The sequence below is a fragment of the Odocoileus virginianus genome, chromosome 20, assembly GCF_023699985.2.
Source record: "Odocoileus virginianus isolate 20LAN1187 ecotype Illinois chromosome 20, Ovbor_1.2, whole genome shotgun sequence".
Lineage (NCBI taxonomy): Eukaryota > Metazoa > Chordata > Mammalia > Artiodactyla > Cervidae > Odocoileus > Odocoileus virginianus.
Window position 1 is genome coordinate 40,145,466 of NC_069693.1, and position 25,608 is coordinate 40,171,073.

A 25,608-nucleotide genomic window follows, 5' to 3' on the forward strand; every position below is an offset into this window, starting at 1 on the left:
AAATTGCCAACATCCATTGGATTGTTGAAAAAGTGAGATAGTTCCAGAAAAACATTTACTTCTGCTTCACTGACTATGCCACCAAAGTCTTTGACTGTGTAGATCACAGCAAACTGTGGAAAATTCTTCAAGAGATGGGAATACCAGGCCACCTGACCTGCCTCCTGAGGAATCTGTATGCAGGTCAAGAAGCAACAGTTAGAACTGGACATGGAACAACAGACTGGTTCCAAATCGAGAAAGAGGTACGTCAAGGCTGTATATTGTCACCCTGCTTATTTAACTTATATGCAGAGTACATCATGCAAAATGCTGGGTTGGATGAAGCACAAGCTGGAATCAAGATTGCCAGGAGAAATATCAATAACCTCAGATATGCAGATGACACCACCCTTATGGCAGAAAGTGAAGAAGAACTAAAGAGCCTCTTGACAAAAGTGAAAAAGGAGAATTAAAAAGTTGGCTTAAAACTCAACATTCAGAAAGCTAAGATCATGGTATCTGGTCCCATCACTTCGTGGCAAATTGATGGGGAAACAATGGAAATGGTGAAAGACTTTATTTTTTGCTTGTTCCTTGGAAGAAAAGTTATGACCAACCTAGACAACATATTAAAAAGCAGAGACATTACTTTGCCAACAAAGGTCCATCTAGTCAAAGCTTTGGTTTTTCCAGCAGTCATGTATGGACGTGAGTGTTGGACTATAAAGAAAGCTGAGCACCGAAGAATTGATGCTTTTGAACTGTGATGTTGGAGAAGACTCTTGAGGGTCCCTTGGACTGCAAGGAGATCTAGCCAGTCCATCCCAAAGGAAATCAGTCCTAAATATTCATTGGAAGGACCAATGCTGAAGTTGAAACTCCAATACTTTGGCCACCTGATGCGAAGAACTGACTCATTCGAAAAGACCCTGATGCTGGGAAAGATTGAAGGCAGGAGGAGAAGGAGACAACAGAGAATGAGGTGGTTGGATGGCACTACTGACTTGATATACTTGAGTTTGAGCAAGCTCCGGGAGTTGGTGAAGGACAGGGAAGCCTGGTGTGCCGCAGTCCATGGGATCGCAAAGAGTCAGACATGACTGGGTGACTCAGCTGACTGAACTGAGAGATTATCTACCTATATCTATGTGTCTATCTATATCCATATTTACTATCTATTTATCTATCTATCTATCAGGAGGATAGACAGTTTTCATCCGTTTTCATTGGATCGTAGGACTGGAAGTGATAGTAAACCATAGAGTCAAGTCTGTTCATTCCTCATGAAACTGACACTCAGACAGAAGATACACAGTAGCCAAAGTCATACAGTTAGTTGACATCCAACCCCCAGCTAAATCTCAAGGTTTTAAAGCCACACTTAACCGCTTTTCACACTGTAGTTGTTAACTTTGCACTATACTCTATCAAGTACTTGCTGTGCTTTCTGAGGTCTTGAAGATGGGGGAAAAAAAAAAAAACTTGTTTCTGAACTTCTGCTTGCCTAATGAACTCATCCAATTTACCAGATGTACGAAAGTGAAACAAATCTGATGCACAATCAGTTAATCCTGCATCTTTCTTGGCGGCAGCGTCTGAAACAGCCGGAGGATAGTGCCCCAGCCTGCAGTGGTGTTACGGATCACAACGGAAGCATATTGTCATCAGATTAATTTTCCAACGCTCCTACCCCAACCGCAGAATCCTGAGAGAACGAGTGTCAAATACACTTAATAATTGCATAATTATGACATCTGTTACTCTCCAGCACCTCTTAGTGGAAAATTAACTGAAGAAATAGCAGGTTCAAAGATGTGTTAACACTCTGATAGCAGATTTAATTGAAATATGACGGGGGAGGATAATGGAGATTAAATTAAGCTCTCAGATAATCATCTGACACAGAGATAATTGAGCCAGCCTCTGCCACGTTGATGAACGTTTCAGAGATGCTGTGCGGGGTGGCATTTCGAGTATCTTATCCTTCAGGCAAAATGGAATTCTTCTCCCTCCACCCACTCCCCCTCTTCCTCTCTCTCTCTCGTCATTCAACATTTGTATCCTCCAAATCGATAATGTGAACAGCAGCATAATTGGAAATAAAAGATGATCTGAAATCCACAGGAAATTAGGTTGAGGTGCACAGAGGAGCACAGTCATGTCCTAGACACAAGGGGGGCTTTACAATAAGCTGTCCATAAGAAGGATGTGCCTCCTCCTTGAAGTATCACAGGGACTGTTTGTCCAATCTGTCTGTCCTCAATGGAGAGAACGCCTCATGTTTGAGACAGGGAGGGGACCAGACAGAAGTCACTTCATGCTCTCTCGCCTCCACAGGGAACATTACCATGCTTTTTAGAGCAAGCTCAGGATGTAGTGTGAGCTGAAGATCTGGAACCCAGTGTTGGAGGGCATGGCATCATCCTATAAAGGCAGCTGGCTCACGGTGGTTATTAGTGAATATCTGGGTTTACATGTGATGAACAGTTAAAAGCCAGAACTGGGGAACAGAGTTCTGGTTGTTGTCATCACAAGGGTCAGCCTTCAACAGTCTTAGAGAGTAGGGACCCACCCTCTTCTTTAACCCAGGGAACTCCTGCCTCTCCAAGGTTTGTGAGTGGCGAGCCAAGTGTAGACAATAAGATGGCATGTAAAAGGGAGTCTTCATCCTTTCTCCACTCAACCAGTGCCCCAGCTAGTCACAGTTTCAGGTCTGGGATTTTAGACCAATGTGATTTACCTGCTTTACTGATGTGGAGCTGTGAGAATGTGGTCACATCTCCTTAAGAGTCCACTGAAACATCTGTAATGCATTTCTCTCTTATTCTTCTCTTCCTTGCCATCACCCCGCCCATGAACACACCAAGGATTCCCTGCCCTGGCCACTGTCTGTGCAGTAACATAGTTCAGGGCACCCCATTGGGGCTGGAGGAAGCCACTGACACAAGTGCCCCTGGAAGTGGATTGCCTAGCAGACAACCAACCTTCCAGGGCCAAGCTGGGGCCCTGGACCTAAAATGGCAGGAAGAAATCTTCCTTCCACCAGTGCAGTCATGAGCATATGGTGCCTGTAAGATTCAGTAAGGGGCCAAGCCAGTCTCTTACTTCAGTGGTGACCACATCCTCTAGTTCAGATCCACATTTTGGCAGTAAGTCCTTCAGTGGGCCATGGAGCCTGACGACCAGGGGATTGCCTCCAAATCTGGCTGGAGCATCCACACTCCGAATAGACATCCTCTTTCACAGGGTCTCCAGGGCATGATGTTCATGACAGCTGAGACAGAGTCTGGAGTCCAGGGCCTCACAAATGGCAAAGTTCCCCTCTCACCACCCTGTCTTCTTTTTCGAATCTCATGGAGATTTTATTTTACAGAGCTCATTGCTCCTCTCAATTATCAGTCTCAAGTAGGACCTAGGATTCGGCAAGATTACAGCAATGTTTAAATCTGGGGAGAACGATAGGGCACTCCATCCCATCCCTTCCCTCCCAGAAGAGTTCCATAAGTACATTTCCCCAATTCCTGGATATCAGCAGTAAATTCCATCGCATCCAGCCCCACAGCTAATCTATGATGGCAAAGCTTAGAAGGCGGGTTGTCCCAGGTGTCCTATAATTTCTGTCCTAAATTGTTAATTTATTGAAGCATCAAAGCGCAAGGCATCTCATGAGAAGACAATTTAAGGGGTCGTTTTAATCATCATCCTGCAGCCAGGTAATATGGCACCAGAAATTCCTTCCAAGGCGAAGATTCTTGACCTTCCTCTGACCTCTCTTTTTATCTGCAGGATGGGTGTGTGGGGCCAATAAATCAACAGAACCCACCTCTTTCTGTGTAGTCTGATGCTGCCAACTGACACTGAATGGCTAGACTCTGCCTAGAGAAAACATTAGAAAACCTTAATGTGTTCACAACAGTGACATGTTGTTGTTTTTTCCACCCCTCTTAAGAATTTCTGCAGTTCCTTCGAGAACTTGATTATTTTTTAAATTGTGTATCATCTTGTCTTCTTGGGCAAATTATACAATCTAGGATATGTTGTGCTGAGTATGTAAATGCCTTTTACATATTTCAAAATAATATCTAATTAAAATGTCAAGGTTATAGCTCATGTGGCTGGAGTGGACAGGGCTCCACCTCCTCCTTCAGTCTCTCCAAGTAACATTTACAGCATGTCCTACAATTAGGAGCAATTATAAATTCCAATTAAAAAGAAACCCACACCATCCTGACGATATGTTTCTTTGATGTTTCTTTCTTTAATTTATGTGCTTGGTGTACCAAATTGTTTCAGCTTCCTCAGCTATCTTTCCAGACAGAAAAGGCTCCCAAAACTGCAGGGAGAAAAGCAAACCAAGTGTGAGAAAAGTAGTAAAGTTCACTAAAAAAAAGAAAGGGTTATTGCATCTATAACTTCTCGACTTGGTGCTCATTGATTAGAGATTAAATATCATCCTTTGTACTACTCAGATTGGGATTTTTAATTAGGATGTCATTATTACACAGATATACTGAAGGCCAAATTGATTTCTGAGACCTTTTGAAATAATAGCACTACTTCTGCAAAATGAAAATCATAATAGATTATTGACTGCTTCAGGAGTTTTGATCCAAGGGCACCTCCCCAATGTCAGTGTTTTCAATATTTTTAGTTTCATGCAAAGGGACACTCATAATTAGGCCTATATTAGAAGTTTGTGCACATCAATGCTGTGTTATGGATGCCAGTGATGCCACATTGATTATCCTTGAATTATAACAGCAGTGACGTTGCTTGTTGCTGAAATTGTTTATATGCTGCAGAGGCTTTGTGTAATTGAAAAAGTGTTCATATTCATAACGAGTAACATACATAACTCACAAGATCAGGAGTTCATCCACTTTCGTAATTTATATGCTCTTCACGTCTCAGTAATTTTTTCAGGGTGCTCCTAGTTCAAAAGAAATACCTAACAGCTCCATGTATTAGTCAGGTCCAAACAACTTAATAAGCATTTACATCCTAACAACTTAGTAGGCATATTAAAAAAACAGAAATTGAAAGAAAAACATATTATGTTTATTTTCTAACACCCACAATTACTTCTAATGGGATGGCTGTGCCTGTTAGGCTCTGCACATTCTAAGGTCTTGGAATCTGATTGGCCTCTGCCACCATCATTTCCTGTTCCACACTGAGGTTTCTTCGGGTCTTGCTTTTCATCACAGCAACCATGGAAAATCCAGCTTCCAAGAGATAATATGTTATTGAAAGAAATACAGCATGATCTCATGTGAAAACTGTCAATGACCTCAAGCTAAGTATTAACAGTTTGCAAGGTGTCTGAGAAATGTTGGGGGCTTCCCTAGTGGTTCAGATGGTAAAAAGTCTGCTTGCAATATGGGAGACTGGGGTTCGATCCCTGGGTTGGGAAGATCCCCTGGAGAAGAGAATGACTACCAACTCTAGTATTCTTGCCTGGAGAATCCCATGGACAGCAGAGACTTTTGGGCTACAGTGCATGGGGTCGCAAAGAGTCGGACACAACTGAGTGACAAACACTTTCACTTTCCCGGCCCTTAACCTCAACCTGAGCATGATGGCCCACGCCTGTGAGTCCCACTGATGCCATACATCTAAGAATCTGGAGAACCACATCCCACACAATGTAGCATTGGCTGAACATCAATGCCCAGTGGCATATCCACACAATGGAGCACCATTGGGTCTTCTAAAAGGAAAGCAGCTCTGAATCAACACAAATGAACCCTGAGACTATTATGCTAAGGGGAAGAGGCCAGGCACAAAAGGTCACGCATGGTATGATTCCATTTATGTGAAGGATCTAGAACAAGCAAATTCATAGAGATTGAAAGTAGAATCGTGGTTACCAGGAGCTGATAGGAAGGGGGAATGGAGAGTTATTGTTTAATGAGTACCGAGTTTCTGTTTGGGATGATAAAAATGTTCTGGAAGTGGATAATGGTGATGGTTATGCAACTTTGTAAATATGCTTATTGCCACTGAATTGTACACTTAAAAAATGGTTAAAATTGTAAATTTTTTGTTGAGCCTATTTTCACACACACACGCGCGTGCACACACACACACACTCACAAATATCCAGCTTGGAAAATGCATGTGGTTTGCTTTAAAAGATGACACTAATAAATAAAGATGAGAAGTGCAAAGGCCCCATAGACACCTTGTCTCTTGAGGCATGAAGTACCCAGTCAGAACAGGGGTTGGCAAACTTTCTCTGTAAAGAGCCAAATAGTAAATACTTTAGTCTTTACAGATCTAACAATCTCTGTTGCAACTATTCAGCTCCGCCCTTGAATTGTGAAAGTAGCTACAAACAATATGTAATCAGATGAGCCTGATTGATTTCCAGCAAACCCTTATTGATGGGACTGATTTTAAATGTCATATGATTCTCACATAGCATAAAATAGTGTTCTTCTTTTGACCTTTTATCCAACCACTGAAAAATGTAAAAACCATTCTTAGGTTTTCGGTCTTACTAGACAGAGGGCCAGACTTGGCCCCGAAGCTGGAAGTTTGCTGACCCCTGAGCTAGAACCTCCGATCAATAATGAGTAAACCCCATACTGACATAGTATGTGCAATCTCTCCAAACATTAGGGAAGGTATTCCATGGTGGGTAGGAAATGCCAGCCTTGGAAAATGTGTTAGTGTATGGCTCAGCCAGAATGAGGTATTCCATGAATGAGTTAAACCTAGAGTTGGCCCTGATTTCTACTTCCTGAAATTTTGTCCCATTACTCAGTCAGGTCTCAAAGGCTAGTCCAGTGCCCTGTTCATCCAGGCAATGAGAAAATCCATTTGATTCACTACAGGATATAAATAATGCCTTTTAACAGCTCCTGCAGAATTGTTTCCACTGAAATACTAGAGAGTCAAGCAAATTGGTAAGCATAAACTACCCCTCCTCCAGTAGTTATAGAATTTATAAAAGCTTTTTTATAACGGGAGAGGACAAGAAGGCTTTGCAGCACTGCTAATCTAAAATGATATACATACATTTATGCATGTGTGTTCTTGCATGCTAAGTCGCTTCAGTCATACTCAACCTTTGAAGACCTAATGGACTGCAGCCTGCCAGGCTCCTCTGTCCACAGGTTTCTCTAGGCAAGAATACTGGAGTGGGTTGCTATGCCCTCCACCAGGGGATCTTCCTGACCCAGGGATCAAACCCTGGTCTCTTATGTCTCCTGCATTGGCAGGTGAGTTCTTTACCACTAGCACCACTTGGAAAGCCTATATATGTGTATATATGCATGCTAAGTCATTTCAGTCATGTCTGACTCTTTGCAACCCCATGGACTGTAGGCCGCCAGTCTCATCTATCCATGGGATTTCCTAGGCAAGAATGCTGGAGTGGGTTGCCATTTCCTTCTTAGGGGCTCTTCTCCATCCAGGGATCAAACCTGCATCTCTTGCATCTCCTTCATTGGTAGGTGAATTGTTTACCACTGTGTCACCTGATAAGCCCTCATACCAGCTATAGTTGTTTGGAAATGGGGTCTCTGGCCAGTTGCTGGGCAATGGACAGATGTGTACAGGCAACCTTCTCTGTGTACACGCCCATGACTTGCCCTCCAGTGGCTCAGAGCACAGTGAAAGGTGAATGATGCTCAGGGGAGACGCACTGGAAGCTGTCGCCCTGGGCTCCTTCCCTGCATTTTGCCTTCTTCCTCTAATTCTTAACATCTCTCTCTCCTTGATTCTTAGATTTCTCCTCCCATGTCTGCATCAACTCATGGTGCCATTTTGTCCAAAAAATGAACAATAATAGCTTACAATGAGCTCTAAATAATTTAAATATTTGGTTACAATGAAGATGGCCACAGCCTGCACATCTCTTTGAGCTCAGAAAGGGTTTCCTTCATTAGTTCTAACTTTATTTCCCATAAAATAGGAGGCCATTTGAGTAAAATGATAGTTGGAAGAAAATTTTTAAACAGAACCAGCAAATAAACATGGTCTTTATGAGTTGTAACTTAATCCCTGGCTGATGTCATGTTTCATGTTTCAACAGCCAGAAAATGCCTGACATCTATATATCAGGCAGATTTATGGAGACTTCAGGGTAAAGAGGTAAGAGGATTTCTTAAATAAGGATAGTGTGTTAGTCTGGGGGCAATTTGCAGCCTCTGTTATCCAGAGATTGAAATGTGCACATTTGGGCCAATTATAGGAATATGCCTTTTCAGTTCATCTCTTTTTTATGCTTAAAAAGTCTTCAGATCTGGGAGATGAGTGCGTGAGAGGAGAGAGGGGGAGGGGAGAGAGAGAGTCAAAATGTGGTTCTCCTTTGCCCCTATTTGGTCACTGATGTTGCTCTGGCAATACTAGAGAGAAAAGGAAAGATCCTGCATTGCAAATCTCAGAATCGTAAACCACACACAGACCCTCTCCTCTTCCATGCCTGGTTTGGTGGCAGAATTGATTGTGTTGGCTGCAGGGTGTAACTGAAGATTCAGCACCCTCATGATTCCCTATCAATGCCTATTGAAAGTGAAAGTGAAAGTCACTCAGTGGTGTCCAGCTCTTTGCACCCCATGGACTATAGAGTTCATGGAATTCTCTAGACCAGAATACTGGAGTGGGTAGCCTTTTCTTTCCCCAGGGGGTCTTCCCAACCCAGGGATCAAACCCAGGTCTCCCGCATTGCAGGAGGATTCTTCACCAACCAAGCCACAAGGGAAGCCCACAGATACTGAAGTGGGTAGCCTATCCCTTCTCCAGCAGATCTTCCCGACCCAGGAATAGAACCAGGGTCTCCTGCGTTGCAGGCGGATTCTTTACCAACTGAGCTATCAGGGAAGCCGTTATCAATGCCTATTTGATCTGCACAATTCCAGCAGTTACCCCACAGGGACTGAACTTTTCAGACATAAACCTCTCCTCATATCATACATTTGTGGTCAGTTAGCCTAGAAAAAATGATTTTGAAGGAGTCCCAGCAAAAATGACTCACTTCTGTTTTGACATGTACTGTCTGTAGATTTAATCCAAGCTTCCCTACAGGTCTGCTCACCCTGGTGAATGAGTAAGAATAAGTCACACTAACTGATCCAGCAAAATGCTCCACGTCTCAGTGGCTTAACAGTCAAAGTTTCTTTGTTGCTTCTACTGTAGGGCTGTGGAGTGCTTACAGAGTGGACTTCTATATGGTGACTCAAGTAGTCTGTCTTTCCATCGTGTGCCTTTGCCATCTGCAAGCACTTGGAATCTACTAGGTACCCTGCCTTCATCCGGGAAATAAGAAAGACAGAGAGAGAGAGAGAAATCTGGAGAACTACATAGGAAGTTTAATGGATCGCTGGGCAGACTGGGTCACACAGCTCCCTTAACTGCAAAGGATGCTGGGAAATGCAGACAACTGGTTTCCAGTCTCTGTTGTGGTGCAGAAGTCACAGGACTGCACTGGTGAATGGCTGCTGGGGTTTCCTCAGAGACAAAAGGACGAAACAAATAACAAAAGCAAAAGTCGCTTTTTTATATTTGTATTTCACTGCTGACCACATGTTTCATTTCACTTAGCTTTCACACTAGTCCTGGGTGGGAGGCAGGACAAGAACTTTTTAATGGGGCTCTATGAACTTCTTTGGTGATCCAGCAGAAAGACTCTGCCTTTCCACACTGCAGGTTTGATCCCTGGTTGGGGAACTAAGATTCCACATGCTTTGTAGCTCGGTCAGAAGAAAAAGTAAATAAATATATAAAAAGAGAATGTTTTTAATAAATAAATAGATTCAACTATTTTGCAATCCCATGGGCTGTAGCCCACCAGACTCCTCTGTCCATGAGATTTCCCAGGCAAGAATATCGGAGTGGTTTGCCATTTCTTTCTCCAGAAGATCTTCCTGACCCAGTGATTGAACCTGAACCTCCTGCCTTGGCAGGCAAATTCTTTACCACTGAGCCACCAAGGAAGTCCTAGATAGATGAGTAGATAGATATGGCTCTCAGTGAGGTAGGGACTCGCCTGTGTCTCGGGTCATAAAACTAATAAAGGGCAGATTCTGAATCAGGACCCAGGCGTCCCAGTGTTGAATTCGCAGTTGTTGCTACTGTACTGAAAATGTAAACGTAAATGGTACTAGAGGATGGGAGGCGGGGTTTATCTCAAGAAAGCTGGAAATTAAATGGAACTGAGAGACAATTTCTAGTTCCATCTTAGTGTTGGTAATGACTTACTTATGGGATATTTGAGGAGTAGAGAGTGAAATTATTTCAGTCTCTGCTTTGAGGCTAAATGCCAGCTTAATTCAGAAATCCAGTCCCTGTTCACCCTAGTCTATCCTTTTTTTTTTCTCTTTAAGGAATTAAAGCAGAACTTTTCATTGTGTCATATTAACATAAGTGCTGGGACTTACCTGGTGGTCCAGTGGCTAAGACTCCATACTCCCAATGCAGGAGACCCACGGTTTGATCCCTGGTCAGGGAAGTAAATCTCATATGATGCTGCAACTAAGACCTGGTGCAGTCAAATATATATATATATATATATATATATATATGTATGTATATATATATTTTTTCTTTTTAAAAATATAACAAGTTGTGATGACATTGGCCAGGACAGTAGATGGAAAGCTGTTGTGACCTCCTGCAGTGACTCAGAATGGATAAAAAAAAAAAAAACCACTTAAATGAGTGCAAAAATATTTGAGAGGGTTAAGGTTAGAATCCTTGTGTGTGTTAATTTCCACAGCTAGTACAATACTAATAAAATATTTTCATCCTTCCTGCCAAAGGAAGAGGAGCTCAACCCCCTTTGCTCTGGATATGCAGCTCCGAGGAGATGTCGCAAGGCTTTATAATCATGATTTCAAAGAGGTTTGTGGAAATGTTTCATTAATTCTTATAAAGAAATCTTTTTTTCTTAATTTTTTCATTAACTTCAGACATTTACTTGCAATTACATTTGTTCAGTGAATACAATGACAGAAATTAATAATTCATAGCTTTTGTCAGGGAAAATTTTTAAAAAAGGGACAGTTGTTCAATCAAATGCAACTTAAATGCTCCATCTTTATTTAAATAAGATTTTTTTTAAATAAATAATGGGGACTGTTATTGTACTTCCGATAAATCTCTTTTCCAAATTATATCTATGTTCTACCTAGTGACATGAAATCTTGGGTTGTTCAGAGCCCATCAGGAAAATAACAGGTTCAGATCTGATGTTCTGAAAGCAGGGAAATTCGAGCTCTGTATGTACAGCTCTGCCTGAATCCTCTGGGGCATCGTGGTTTGTGATGGAGAATCGGAGCACGAGAAAGCTAAATGGGGTTGACAAGTTTGTGCCTTCCTGACAACCTCTCCTCTGACTATTGGGAAGTTCAAGTTCAGAGAGAGAGTGAGCCTTTCAAGTTCATGGAGTAAATGAACAGCACAGACCTCAGCGAACATCTCCTGACCATTGGCCAAGGCTCCCTCTGTCTGTGATGCTGTCTTGAAGTCATCTTCCTGCCAAGGGCCTGCCTTCCCAGTGGCTACTTGGAGATTTTGGTGTAAGATGTTTCTGGGCAGACCGAACCTTTCATCCCAACTGCTTAAACAACTAACCTGAGATTCAACCATTAAAATTTGGTTATTTTGGATTATGAATACAGATAAAAATCATGTTTCCCTTGTTAAAATGAAAGCACTCATCACTTGAAAATCAACTTACATGGAAGGGTGGAAAAAAGCCAGGGTCTAGGAGAAAGAGGCTGATAAGGGGAACATCAGATCATTAGGTCTCAAGGAAGTGGATAAGACGGATTTTCTATGTGTCTCTGCCTCTCCCTGCCTGTAAGAACCTGGTTGGCAAATCAGTTCTAGCCCTTAGTTGTTCCAGTCATAAAGAAAATAAACCATGAGACACTTGTGGAAATTGCTAGCCCATCCATAGGTGGGGGTGGGGGCTGTCTCTGGGAAGTTTAGCCTAATGGTTAAGAATTGACTATCTCTAGGTTTGATTCTTGACTCAACCAGCTGTAAGATCTGTGCCTTGGAAAAGTTACCACTAAAATCTCTGAGTCATATTTTATTTGTAAAATGGAGAAGTATCAGTTAGCTCCTGTGCCATAACAAACAGCCCCAAATGCAGGACTTAAAACAGCAGTCATTTATTTTCATGTGTCTGAGGGTCAACTGTAGTGACTCTGTGTCTCACTGTAGTCTGTGGGTTAGTATGGGTGGCTCTGCTCTTTGTATGTGTCTTTCGACATCTTTCTGGGACCAGCAGACTAGTTGACTTTTTCAAAGGCAATGGCAGAAATGCAAGAGGGCGGGAAGAAACCTGGGTGGCCTCTAAAGACCTAGGCTCAGGCTGATACTTCCATTTGTCTATACTTGACCAAAGCAAGGATGTGTGTGTTCTCAGTTGCTCAGTCATGTCCCAATCTTTGTGGCCCCATGGACTGTATCCCGCCAGGCTCCACTGTCTATAGGATTTCCCAAGCAAGAATACTGGAGTGGGTTGCCATTTCCTTCTCCAGGGGATCTTTCTGAACCAAGGATGGAACTCTCAACTCTTGCATCTCCTGCATTGACAGGTGGATTCTTTACCACTGCAGAAGGATGTGGCCAAGCCCAAAGTCAAGGGATAAATTCTACTCCAAGTGAGGCTATGGCAAGAGTACGGAGGAAGCAAGGAGTGAAAAATCCACCCCCCTCCAAAATTTATCATAGTAAATTTTGTAAATTATAGTACATAATTATCATAGTAAATTAGTAAATTTACATAGTAAATTATCATAGTACATTCCTCAGTTGTGTCTGACTCTTTGCAACCTCCAAAGACGGTAGCTCACCAGGCCCCTCTGTTCATGGGATTTCCCAGGCAAGAATACTGGAGTGAGTTGCCATTTCCTTCTCCAGGGGATCTTCCTGACCCAGGGATCAAACCCACGTGTGCTGCATTGGCAGGCGGACTCTTTAACACTGAGCCACCAGGCAGGCCCCCAGAGGATAGTAAAAGTACTTTCTCACTGCATTGTTCTGACAATTAGTTAAGAAAGTATATATATTAGGCTTAGGTCTGGCTGTGCCCTCTCAGAGAATGGCAGAGTATGCCTAGATATATATTTGGAGTCCTCTCTTGGGTAAAGCAGCAATGGTTAGAGGCTAAGGATTTCCCTTTTTGATTTAGGATTTGGGCAGTTGTTACAGAGGGTGTCTCCTGGAGGTGAGGAAATGTGTGGTCTTCCTCAATCCATCCATTTCCTGCTTCCACTTACAGTATTGACCCTCATCTCATACACAAAAAGAAGCAAATGGATTTGATTAGCAAATACTTTCATCTACATCTTAATTGAAGTCTCTGGAACTTCCTTGTTTAAGAAAATCCCATTTTAATGCACAACACATCAGGTAGTCAAAAGAATTCCCTCTCCATCAGCCATCCTACACCTCCTAAACAAGAGAGTTTATCCACCATTTTCCCGTGAGCTACGTCTGTCGGATCTAGACCCATGCACCAAGGCTCCATGCTGGAAGATTCTCCTCCTGTTTTTGATTCATGCTGGGAATCACTCAGTTCTAAAGTACTTAAAACTGGAGACACAATCCCCCAAGTGGTGCCTGATCCAGATGTCTTACCCCTGTGGACTTTCCTACTTCTTGCTAGGACCCCCAAGACAAGAAGCCCACTCTCAGAGGCTGTTGCAGCTGAACTCAATTGCAGCTGAGGAGGCAACCATTTGGCCATCTGAAAAGTCTGACCAGTTGGCACATTGCTGTCTCCAAATGAGCCGGCAGGAAACGGGGTTTCCTAAAACTCGGTTTTAAAGCACTTACAACAGGAAACCATTTCCCATGCATGTTAGATCTCTCTAATGACTGACTAACGAGAAACAGGCTATCTTAATACTCTGCCTCAAGCCATTACAAATGGCTTTCTTTCCAGACTTCATTAGAATATTTACTGCATTTTGGATAGAAGACTTTTGACACTGCAGTCATAAAACTTACAGGGGACCTTTTTTTTAAGTCTAAGAAGAGACTTGGAAGAAATGGGGAAAGCCCTTGGCTCCCCAGCCACCAACTCCTTCATTAGTGGTCCTTGAGTCTCGTGACCTCTAATTAAGAAAATAAACATCCCTGGGATAGTCCAATAAATTACCTTCAGAAAGAAAAACAGCTAGGTCTCTCCTTTGTCAGCTCCAGCCTCTTTCATATTACATGCAGCGAGAAAGAGAAAATCCACAATGTGGGCCAGTCCTTGTGCTAAGCACTTTCGAAGTTACGTTACTGAATCGTCACACCCATGTTGTAAAAGAGCAAGGTCATCATCCCTGTTTCACCTCTGAGAAAGCATAGAGCTGAAGTAATCCATAATCACACAGTTGGTGTGTGACAGAGTTTGGAAGAGATCCATGGATCCTGGAAACATAGCCCCTGTTTTAACCAACCTCACTCCTTGAGCCTAGGCTCAAACAGACCCAGTCAATACAGGCAGTAGCTACTCTGTGCAAAAGAGATATGGACTCACTTTCTTCTTGTTTTGAATTTCTTGCATCCAATGTCTTCATAAAAGCCATCAACCAGAGTCCAGCACAACTCCTGTTAAGTCTCCATCCAGAGAAAAATCATTGTCCGTCGATGGGCCACAGTGTTTGCAATAGTGCGGTATCCAGTTGCAGGGCTGGCTGCCGAGGGTTGACAACAACCAAAGATGAGGAAAAACAAACCAGGGTGAATGAATGGCCAGTGATATCTGCAGGGAGGGGGCTGGAGGAGACATTGAGTGGTCAGTTGTGTGGTCAAGGAAGACTTCTGATGAGGGGGCATTTGAGTAGAGACCTGAATGAGGGAAGGAGAGAAAACTGAAATGTTTTGGCAGAACATTCTAGAATGAGTGGACAGGAGGGATTGGGGTCCCACAGTGGAAGCATGCAGCCCAAGTATCCCTGATGGTGTCCCCGTGGTCAAAGGTTGCGTTGATAACTTTGAGTATTCAGAGCTCTAAATTTGTCCTATGTAAAGATACCAGAAACCTACATTCCTTCCTCCTAAAGTTTAATCCCATGTCAGAAACATCTTCACTGAAGCTCACTTTAATGATAGACCTTTGTTGCTTTGTTTTGTTCTTCTTTTTATAATTGGAAACTTTTATACATTTTTTTGTATAGGTGAATCTCTCTGCTGTACACTTGAAACTAACATAACATTGTTATCAATTATACTCCAATATAAATTCTTTTTTAAAAAGTCCATTGTTTTTAATACCAAAATAATGCTTCCTCAATCTCAGTTATGTTCTGTGGAATACCCCATTCTCAATGATACTCTGTGTATTTAGAAGTAAGAAAAAACTGATCACTCCAGAAACACTGTGCTTTCTTTCAGTAAGTAATCAAGAAAGATTGACCTATTGTATTTCTACAACTTTGCCTTGATTCCAAGGAAGCTCCATGTTAAATTGAATATTCAATTAAAACCACAAACTTAGCTTTCAAGGATTTTTAATATTTCTAATGCTTAATATTATATCTGATTTTTATTGCAAGCATCCTCTAGTCCTTTGGGAAATGGTATGTAAATAGCACATGTACATAAAATAATATATGTCAAGAATATAATAAGTATTGATTTATCTAAAAAATAATGTCTATAATCAACTCATTAGATACTTATTCTATTCATAGTACATGGAGGCCAACCATATGAGCAGACTAGATGGGAAAAGGAGAAGCATTGTCATAGATTGATAGCCTAACGCCCCCATGGATGAAGCAAGCAATGAATTACATCTTCCAGTACCCACATCCTTATGTAGCTTCCTCTCACATGAACACTGAGTTTGGCCAGTGACCTGCTCTGGCCAATGCTGCTGCTGCTGCTGCTAAGTCACTTTCATCGTGTCTGATTCTGTGTAACCTCATAGACGGCAGCCCACCAGGCTCCTCTGTCCCTGGGGTTCTCCAGGCAAGAATACTGGAGTGGATTGCCATTTCCTTCTCTAAAGCATGCAAGCATGCTAAGTCACTTCAGTCGTGTCCAACTGTGTGCAACCCTATGGACAGCAGCCCACCAGGCTCCTCTGTCCACGGGATTCTCTAGGCAAGAATACTGGAGTGGGTTGTCATTTCCTTCTCCTTCTGGCCAATGGGACATCAGCAAAAATGTTGCAAGCAGAGGCTTGATAAACAATCACAGGTGTTGCAATCAAGGCTTGCCCTCTTGAAATGTTGTTCCCACCATGTGAGATAGTCTGGCCTAGCTTTACTGAAGATAAAAAACCACATGCAGAGAGTGGTTCAATTCTCATAACTTTCTTAGTTGAGCCCAGCCCCACAGTGATCTTTCAGCTTCATGCAGCCTCATGAGTGAGTCCAGGCAAACAAGTAGAGAGTAATCATTCAAATAACCCGTAGATTCATGAGAATTAATAGAGCAAGCCTCCATGTTTTACAGTAGCTTATTGCACAGTAGTACATACATGTATCCAAAGATTTTTTTTTTAGGACAAAATTCTAGAGAACTGTTCCTAAGTATCTGAATTCAGTAAGCTCTTAATTCATGCCTTAGAAAATCAGGGCCTCCTTGAAGGACTTATCTTTCCAGGAAGTAAAATATACCAACAAGAACACATATTTTCTGAGAAACTACCATATATAAGAAATCTCTCTTGAGCCAGTGGTTACAGTGATAAAAACACATAATCATTACCCTCAAAGAGCTCAGTAGATTATAAGGCCAAAGTAATTTAAATGGTCTAGAACTGCAAGAGAAACAGATAAATGAAAAAATCAGAATAGAAAATCTAGAAACAGATTCTAGTAAGTATAAGCATGCAATAGATTCTACAAGTGGTAATCCATATCAAAGGCATATAAAGTCATTATTAAAAGATTTTCCATGCAAGGTACTAAAATAATATATAGCTACAAGGAAAAGACTCTGAGACCTTACTTTAAATTGAATATATAGAGAAGAGGTACTCACAATCAGTAGCATTATGCTCATACAGAATTTGGTAAATATTCAGAAATTTAATACCTAGTCATTAAACTGGTGGCATCTTAATATCCTTAATAAGAGCAGTTATACCATATTAATTGGTAAATGCTACAAACCAGAGCTTTTATTTATTTATCTATTTTTTTTGAGACCTAGTTTACCAGCACACCATTAACAATTGGAAATATTTATGCATTTGACCTCAGATATATTTAAAATTTGCTTTTGAAAAACTATAAAATGAAGTTGAATGAACAATATATTTTGTATATGTGACAAAAGTATATATGTGTAGAAAAAATCACAAGAAAATTTCTCACATTCTCTTGATACCAGCCTGTAGTTTTCAAATTTTCCACAATGAGCCATGTCTTGTGTCTCATTATTCCAAAAATTAAAACATGATAAGTTTTGAAATTAATTGTATAAAAAGAAAACAAAAAATTCTTCCCTCTCAAAATAGTAAAATTACTTAATACTTAAATGCCAGGCATTAGACTAGGGAATTGATGTTTATCATTGAATCCTCCCCACATTCCCAGTTTGCAGATGATAATATCAAAGCCTGGGAAAGCAACGTGACTTAGCCAAGGTCATATGGGTGATAAACAACAGAGAAAAATTTTACATTCTTTTCACCCTGTGGTGCTGGTTTCAGTATTGAGCCCAGTGCTAAAAGTCATCTTAAATTACTGAGTCTCATAAAATCCTATAAAGCCTCATAAAATTCATAGATCCATTGGTCTCTCAGGCTTTCACCTAGAGGCTATTTATTCTCATTTTAGGCAATATTACATGAAGCGTGGTGAAAACAGTACATCAGAACGTGAAGGCACTAACTCTGGAGGCACGTGGGCAACTAGAACAAGTGACAACCGACAGCTTAAGACTTGTTGTTTAGTTGCTCAGCTGTGTCCTACTCTTTGTGACCCCATGGATTACATCATGCCAGGCTTCCTGTCCTTCATTATCTCCCAGAGTTTGTTCAGACTCATTTCTATTGAGTCAGTGATGCCATCCAACCATCTCATCCCCTACCACCCCTTCTCCTTTTGCCTTTAATCTTTCCCAGCATCAGGGCCTTTTCCATTGAGTCAGCTCTTCACATCAGGTGGCCAAAGTATTGGAGCTTCATATTCGGCATGAATCCTTCCAAGGAGTATTCACAGTTGATTTCCTTTAGGATTGACTGGTTTGATCTCCTTGCAGTCCATCTAAGGGTCTCTCAAGAGTCTTCGACAGCACCACAATTTAAAAGCATCAAATCTTCAGCACTCAGCTTTCTTTATGATCCAACTCTCACAACTGTACGTGACTACTGGAAAAACCATAACCCTGACTATATGGACCTTTGTCGGCAACATGACGTCTCTACTTTTTAACATGCTGTCTAGGTTTGTCATAGTTTTCCTTCCAAGGAGCAAGACTCTTAATTTTGTGGCTGAAGTGATTTCAGAGTCCAGGAAAATAAAATCTGTTTCTGCTTCCACTATTCCCCCTTCTCTTTGCCAGGGAGTGATGGGACTGTGTGCCATGAACTTAATTTTTTGAATGCTAAATTTCAACCCAGCTTTTTCACTCTCCTCTTTCACCCTCATCAAGATGTTCTTTAGTTCCTGTTTACTATTTGCCATTAGAATGGTATTGTCTACATACCCAAGGTTGTTATTTCTCCTGGCAATCTTGGTTCCAAGTTGTGGTTCATCCAGCCCAGCAATTTGTGACTGCATGCAACCCATTAGACTGTAGCCCACCAGGCTCTTCTGTTCATGGGATTTCCCAAATACTGGAGTGGGTTGCCATCTCCTATTCCAGGGGATCTTCCTGAGTCAGGGATTGAACCCACATCCCCTGAATTGGCAGGCAGATTCTTCACCAATGAGTTATCAGGGAAACCCACCCATAGTGGACACACCAGTTTATATTCCTAATACACATTTTTTTAGATAGATTAAAAAAAAAAAGAAGAATGGAAAGGAGAAAGAAAGAAAAGTAGAAAAAGTAAGGGTAAAATTGGAAGATAAACAAAAGGGAAGGGTAGAAAGGAAAATAAGAAAATTACCAAGAAGCAAACATGAGAAATAGATGCCACAGTGGTAAAGGGCCAGGTTCTACAGGGGCAGTGATCTGATGTATCTCAATTGCCTCAGAGTGCATCTCAGTTAAGTTACAGCCAGGATAAGAACTGATGTTCATAATTAAGACCACAAATCATCAGAAAAATATTTAGATTAAATTTAGATTAAATATTAGTGTCAACCATGTAGAAAATTTATTTTTCTAGACCAGCTCATTCCCAATCATGGGGAATCATTACCTTTGATTATGAACACATTTCCATTCAAACAAATCTTGCAATGAAACTGATGACAAATTGATCACTCCAACTATTTAGATATACAGATTGTTGTCAGCATTTCACTATCATTTGGAAAAATCAGATATTTCCTGAAAGTTTCTTTGTGTGTTTGTTTTTGTTTCATTTTACCACAAACTGTATATCTTATCTGACTACATATTCTCTGGAATTTTTATGCATCTTCCTTACTCCTTAACTTTAGAAGGAGTATTTTATTTTTCTCAATTCTAAACCAGAAAAATTCTAAATAAAAAATCTGGGCAGGATATGGTCATGATTTAACAGTACTCAGTCAAGAATCAAGTAGATCTGGGTTGTCCTCCTTCTCTAGGGTTATTTGCTGAGATCTGGCTACCTGGTTTACCTGTTCTTTCTCAGTATCTCTCTATAAAAAGGATTATAGTTTTTTCCCCAAGGTAGGAGGAAACGAGTAGGAAATTATATAATGCTGCCTTCAGTTCTTATAATGGCACATAGTAAACACTCAAGAATTGAACACAATAATTACTGAACTAAAAACAAAATATATCTTTCAAATTGTATAGGGAATATATTTAAAATTTTTTTTGATTCTTGTACTTTGAGTTAGAAATAAAGCCTAGGCTCTAAGTCTCTGGTTAAAATATGAGCTTCTAAACTTACCTTAAGGGACTTCCCTGGTGGTCCAGAGGTTAAATGTCCACCTTGCAATACAGGGCACACAAGTTTGGTCTCTGTTTGAGGAACTAAGGTCCCACATGCCACAGAGCAGCTAAGCCTGTGCACCACTACTGGTGAGTCTGTGCATTGCAACAAAAGATTCCTCATGACATAACTAAGATCCCACATGCCACAACTAAGACCAGACACAGCCATATAAACAACTATTTTTTTTTAAATTAAAAAATAAAATCTTAAATTCTAGGTCACCTCTGGGGTTCTTCTCATAACAAGATTTTGTAGGGTGCATAAAATTAAAGTGGTGTTTAAACGGTGATCTTTACTTTTGACTGAAAATAATTTGTTGGTTATCACACAGTTGTTTCATGATGGAATCCTACAACAGAGCTTTCTTCTCTCCCAGGAAGGGGAGTTACCATCTTAATTGAATTTGTTCTGAGTAATTTTGGTTCAAAGTTTAGGGAGCATTGGCTAGGTAACTCCCAGTTCCTGTTTGTCTTTTTTTTTTTTTTTCAGATTGATCCCTCCTACTCTTGTCCTTTTGATATCAGATTCAATAACCCACCAAGCAAACAAACTAAACCAAAAAATTCAATAAATCTCTTCCATTCAGAGTCATGTTCAAAAAGTCCAAAATCCATGCCTTCTGACCCAGTGATTGATGAAACATTCTCATTGTTGCCCTTTAATGATCCAGCCACACAGAAACTCTAGAAGATGGACTCTAGGTGGGGGAGAGATGCAGGGAAGTCCAAACCTTGAATGTTATTCCATGGCAGAAAAGAAGCTCTCATCCCCAAATGCTGTATTTGTAGATGGAGGTTTATTTTTTTAGAGAAAAGATCATCATAAATTTTGTTGTAAGCCTTCAGAGATTCAGATTCAAACCCTGGGCCAGGAAAATGCCCTGGAGAAGGAATTGATGACCCATTCCAGTATTCTTCTTATTTTTTAATTAATTCATTTATTTTAATTGGAGGTTAATTACTTTACAATACTGTAAAGTGTTTTTGTACAATATTTTAAAGTGTTTTTGCCATACATTGACATGAATCAGCCATGGATGTACACGTGTCCCCCATCTTGAACCCCCCTCCCACCTTCCTCCCCATCCCATCCCTCAGGGTTGTCTCAGTGCACTGGCCCTGAGTGCTCTGTCTCATGCATCAAACCTGAACTGGCAATCTATTTCACATGTGATAATATACATGTTTTCTGAATGTTGAGCTTTAAGCCAACTTTTCACTCTCCTCTTTCACTTTCATCAAGAAGTTTTTTAGTTCCTCTTCACTTTCTGCCATAAGGGTGGTGTCATCTATATATCTGAGGCTATTCATATTTCTCCCAGCAATCTTGAGTCCAGCTTGTGCTTCTTCCAGCCCAGCGTTTCTCGTAATGTACTCTGCATATAAGTTAAATAAGCACGGACACAATATACAGCCTTGACGTACTCCTTTTCCTATTTGGAACCAGTCTGTTGTTCCATGTCCAGTTCTAATTGTTGCTTCCTGACCTGCATATAGGTTTCTCAAGAGATGGGTCAGGTGGTCTGGTATTCCCATCTCTTTCAGAATTTTCCACAGTTTATTGTGACCCACACAGTCAAAGGCTTTGGCATAGTCAATAAAGCAGAAATAGATGTTTTTCTGGAACTCTCTTGCTTTTTCAATGATCCAGTGGATGTTAGCAATTTGATCTCTGTTTCCTTTACCTTTTCTAAAACCAGCTTGAACATCTGGAAGTTCACAGTTCACGTATTGTTGAAGCCTGGCTTGGAGAGTTTTGAGCATTATTTTATTAGCGTGTGAGATGAGTACAATTGTGCAGGAGTTTGAGCATCCTCTGGGATTGCCTTTCTTTGGGATTTGGAATGAAAACTGACCTTTTCCAGTCCTGTGGCCACTGCTGAGTTTTATAAATTTGCTGGCATACTGAGTGCAGCACTTTCACAGTATCATCTTTCAGTATTTGAAATAGCTCAACTGGCCATCACTTCATGGGAAATAGATGGGGAAATAGTGGAAGCAGTGTCAGACTTTATTTTTCTGGGCTCCAAAATCACTGCAGATGGTGATTGCAGCCATGAAATTAAAAGACACTCCTTGGAAGGAAAGTTATGACCAACCTAGACAGCATATTAAAAAGCAGAGACATTACTTTGCCAACAAAGGTCCATCTAGTCAAGGCTATGGTTTTTCCAGTGGTCATATATGGATGTGAGAGTTGGACTGTGAAGAAACCTGAGTGCCAAAAAATTGATGTTTTTGAGCTGTGGTGTTGGAGAAGACTCTTGAGAGTCCCTTGGACTGCAAGGAGACCCAACCAGTCCATCCTAAAGGAGATCAGTCCTGGGTGTTCATTGGAAGGACTGATGCGGAAGCTGAAACTCCAGTACTTTGGCCTCCTCGTGAGAAAAGTTGACTCATTGGAAAAGACCCTGATGCTGGGAGGGATTGGGGGCAGGAGGAGAAGGGGATGACAGAGGATGAGATGGCTGGATGGCATCACCAACTTGATGGGCATGAGTTTAAGTAAACTCTGGGAGTTGGTGATGGACAGGGAGGCCTGGTGTGCTGCATTTCATGGGGTCACAAAGAGCCGGACATGACTGAGCAACTGAACTGAACTGAACTGAACTGAATATATATGTTTCAGTGCTATTCTCTCAAATCATCCTACCCTCACCTTCTCCCACATAGTCCAAAATTCTGTTCTTTATATCTGTGTCTCTTTTGCTGTCTTGCATATGGGGTCATCATTACCATTTTTCTAAATTCCATATATATGCATTAAAATGCTGTATTGGTGTTTTTCTTTCTGACTTACTTCACTCTGTATAATAAGCTCCAGTTTCATCCTCCTCATTAGAACTGATTCACATGTGTTCTTTTTAATAGCTGAGTAATAGTCCATTGTGTATATGTACCACAGCTTTCTTATCCATTCATCTGCTGATGGACATCTAGGTTGCTTCCATGTCCTAACTATCATAAACAGTGCTGCAATGAACATTGGGGTACACATATCTCTTTTGATTCTTGTTTCCTCAGTGTGTATGCCCAGGAGTGGGATTGCTGGGTCATATGGCAGTTCTATTTCCAGTTTTGTAAGGAATCTCTACACTGTTCTCCATAGTGGCTGTACTACTTTGCATTCCCACCAACAGTGTAAGAGGTTTCCCTTTTCTCTGTATCCTGTCCAGCATTTATTGTTTGTAGACTTTTTGATAGCAGCCATTCTGACCAGCATAAGGTAGTATCTCATTGAGGTTTCGATTTGCATTTCTCTGATAATGAGTGATGTTGAGCATCTTTTCATGTGTTTGTTAGTCATCTGTATGTCTTCTCTGGAGAAATGTCTGTTTAGTTCTTTGGCCCGTTTTTTGATTGGGTCATTTATTTTTCTGGTATTGAGCTGCAAGAACTACTTGTATATTTTTGAGATTAATTCTTTGTCAGTTGCTTTGTTTGCTATTATTTTCTCCCATTCTGAAGGCTGTCTTTTCACCTTGCTTATAGTTTCCTTCACTGTGCAAAAGCTTTTAAGTTTAATTAGGTCCCATTGTGTTTATTTTTGCTTTTATTTCCATTACTCTGGGAGGTGGGTCATAGAGGATCCTGCTGTGATTTATGTCAGAAAGTGTTTTGCCTATGTTTTCCTCTAGGAATTTATAGTTTCTGGTCTTTCATTTAGATTTTTAATCCATTTTGAGTTTATATTTGTATATGATATTATAAAGTGTTCTAGTTTCATTCTTTTACAAGTGGTTGGTCAGTTTTCCCAGCACCACTTGTTGAAGAGATTGTCTTTTCTCCATTGTATATTCTTGCCTCCTTTGTCAAAGATAAGGTGTCCATAAAGTGAAGTGAAGTGAAGTAGCTTAGTCGTGTCTGACTCTTTGTGACCCCGTGGACTGTAGCCTACCAGGCTCCTCCCTCCATGGGATTCTCCAGGCAAGAATACTGGAGTGGGTTGCCATGTCCTTCTCCAGGAGATCTTCCAGACCCAGGGATCAGACCCTGGTCTCCTGCATTGCAGGCAGATGCTTTAACCTCTGAGCCACCAGGGAAACCCATAAGGTGTCCATGGGTGCATGGATTTATCTATGGGCTTTCTATTTTGTTTCATTGATCTATATTTCTGTCTTTGTGCCAGTACCATACTGTCTTGATGACTGTAGTCTTGTAGTATAGTCTGAAGTCAGGCAGGTTGATTCCTCCAGTTCCTTTCTTCTTTCTCAAGATTTCTTTGGCTATTTGAGGTTTTTTGTATTTCCATACAAATTGTGAAATTATTTGTTCTAGTTCTGTGAAAAATACCGTTGGTAGCTTGACAGGGATTACATTGAATCTATAGATTGCTTTGGGTAGTATACTCCTTTTCACTATATTGATTCTTCCAATCCATGAACATGGTATATTTCTCCATCTATTTGTGTCATCTTTGGTTTCTTTCATCGGTGTTTTATAGTTTTCTATATATAGGTCTTTTGTTTCTTTAGGTAGATTTATTCCTAAGTATTTTATTCCAGGGTGTCCTGCCCTTCACAAAGAAAAGAGGACTCGCTCAAGGGTTACCACCAGCTTCTCCAGGATCGGTTGCATTACTGCACTGGACGCCTTGGGGTACACATCTCTGCCAATCTGGATTCAGGGATCTGAACGCAACTCCCTTTCAATTGGCTGAAGGAAACGGAGGCCATTGCCCATCCCTTTGGAATGGTGCTTGCCCATCTCTCAGGACCGACTGACTCAAGTTCCACTCCAGTATTCTTGCATTGGGAAATCCCATGGACAGAGGATCCTGGTGGGCTGCCATACATGGGTCCCAAGAATCAGGTAGAACTTAGTGACTAAAGTCACCAACCAAGCTTTCTCACAACTTCCAGGCTTGCTGTTACAATCCAGCTAGCTCTGTGGTTTCCTTTTAAAGGCCAGGAACGCTTATAATATTCTATTAGCATTTCCTCTCTTGATGGTCTTTCTTTTAACTGAACTGCTGAGGAAGAAACAGTGCATTAATTAGACACCTCAGCCCTTCTTTTAGGAGACATATCTTTATTTACTGGTATGAGTTCAGCTGGGTCCCCTTGATTTCTACTGGGTGTACTATCCAGTCATTTTGGCCTCCAGTTTAGACCTGAGGGGCCAACAAGATATCCTTTAGGGAATTCCAGCCAACTTCAGGTTTCTACAGACTTCCTTCTCTGTCTTTTTGATAGTTATTTTACAGTAAATTCACAGGTCTCCAAATCACATATTTCCCTACCCTAAAATTTTAACCAAGATTTACAACACAAGACAGCCCTACTGATGAGAGAAATGAACCAACTACCTTTATTTTTTCTTTCCATGGTGAAAAAGCCACAATGCCTCATTTGTTCCTAAAATTGGCTTTAAAAAGAAAGCTTCTCCCTTTGCTGACAAAAATGAAATTTCAGGGGATTCCATTTCTCGAGTTATTTACCCTTTCAGGAAGGGCATTCCTGTTCATCTCATGCTTTCTGTTCAAAAATCATCATTCTAGGTTTCTTTTAAATCTCTTCTCCCTTAAAAAGCTTACCAGAATTAACTAGTCTGCACATCACAGGATATTGAACATGTATTTTATTCATCTTGGTAATTGATAATATACTGTATTATACT

The 25,608-nt window shown here is 41.0% G+C and overlaps 2 long non-coding RNA genes across 11 annotated transcripts in view; one reads left to right on the plus strand and one right to left on the minus strand.

The window, feature by feature from the left end:
- Positions 1 to 1,799: 1,799 nt before the first annotated feature.
- LOC110139035 (uncharacterized) overlaps positions 1,800 to 25,608 on the minus strand; it is a 39,002-nt gene continuing 15,193 nt past the window's right edge. For 4 of the 5 annotated variants that reach the window (XR_011482230.1, XR_011482226.1, XR_011482227.1 and 1 more), the window contains exon 4: positions 1,800 to 14,630. This is a non-coding gene — a long non-coding RNA (uncharacterized lncRNA). The remainder of the gene's footprint in view (positions 14,631 to 25,608) is intronic. The other variant, XR_011482228.1, reaches the window with a different exon arrangement.
- LOC110139034 (uncharacterized) overlaps positions 6,764 to 25,608 on the plus strand; it is a 31,608-nt gene continuing 12,763 nt past the window's right edge. For 4 of the 6 annotated variants that reach the window (XR_002314385.2, XR_011482223.1, XR_011482224.1 and 1 more), the window contains exons 1-2: positions 6,764 to 6,893; positions 10,749 to 10,830. This is a non-coding gene — a long non-coding RNA (uncharacterized lncRNA). Of the gene's footprint in view, positions 6,894 to 8,023; positions 8,083 to 9,126; positions 9,228 to 10,748; positions 10,831 to 25,608 lie in introns of all 6 variants that reach the window. The other 2 variants (XR_011482225.1, XR_002314387.2) reach the window with 2 other exon arrangements.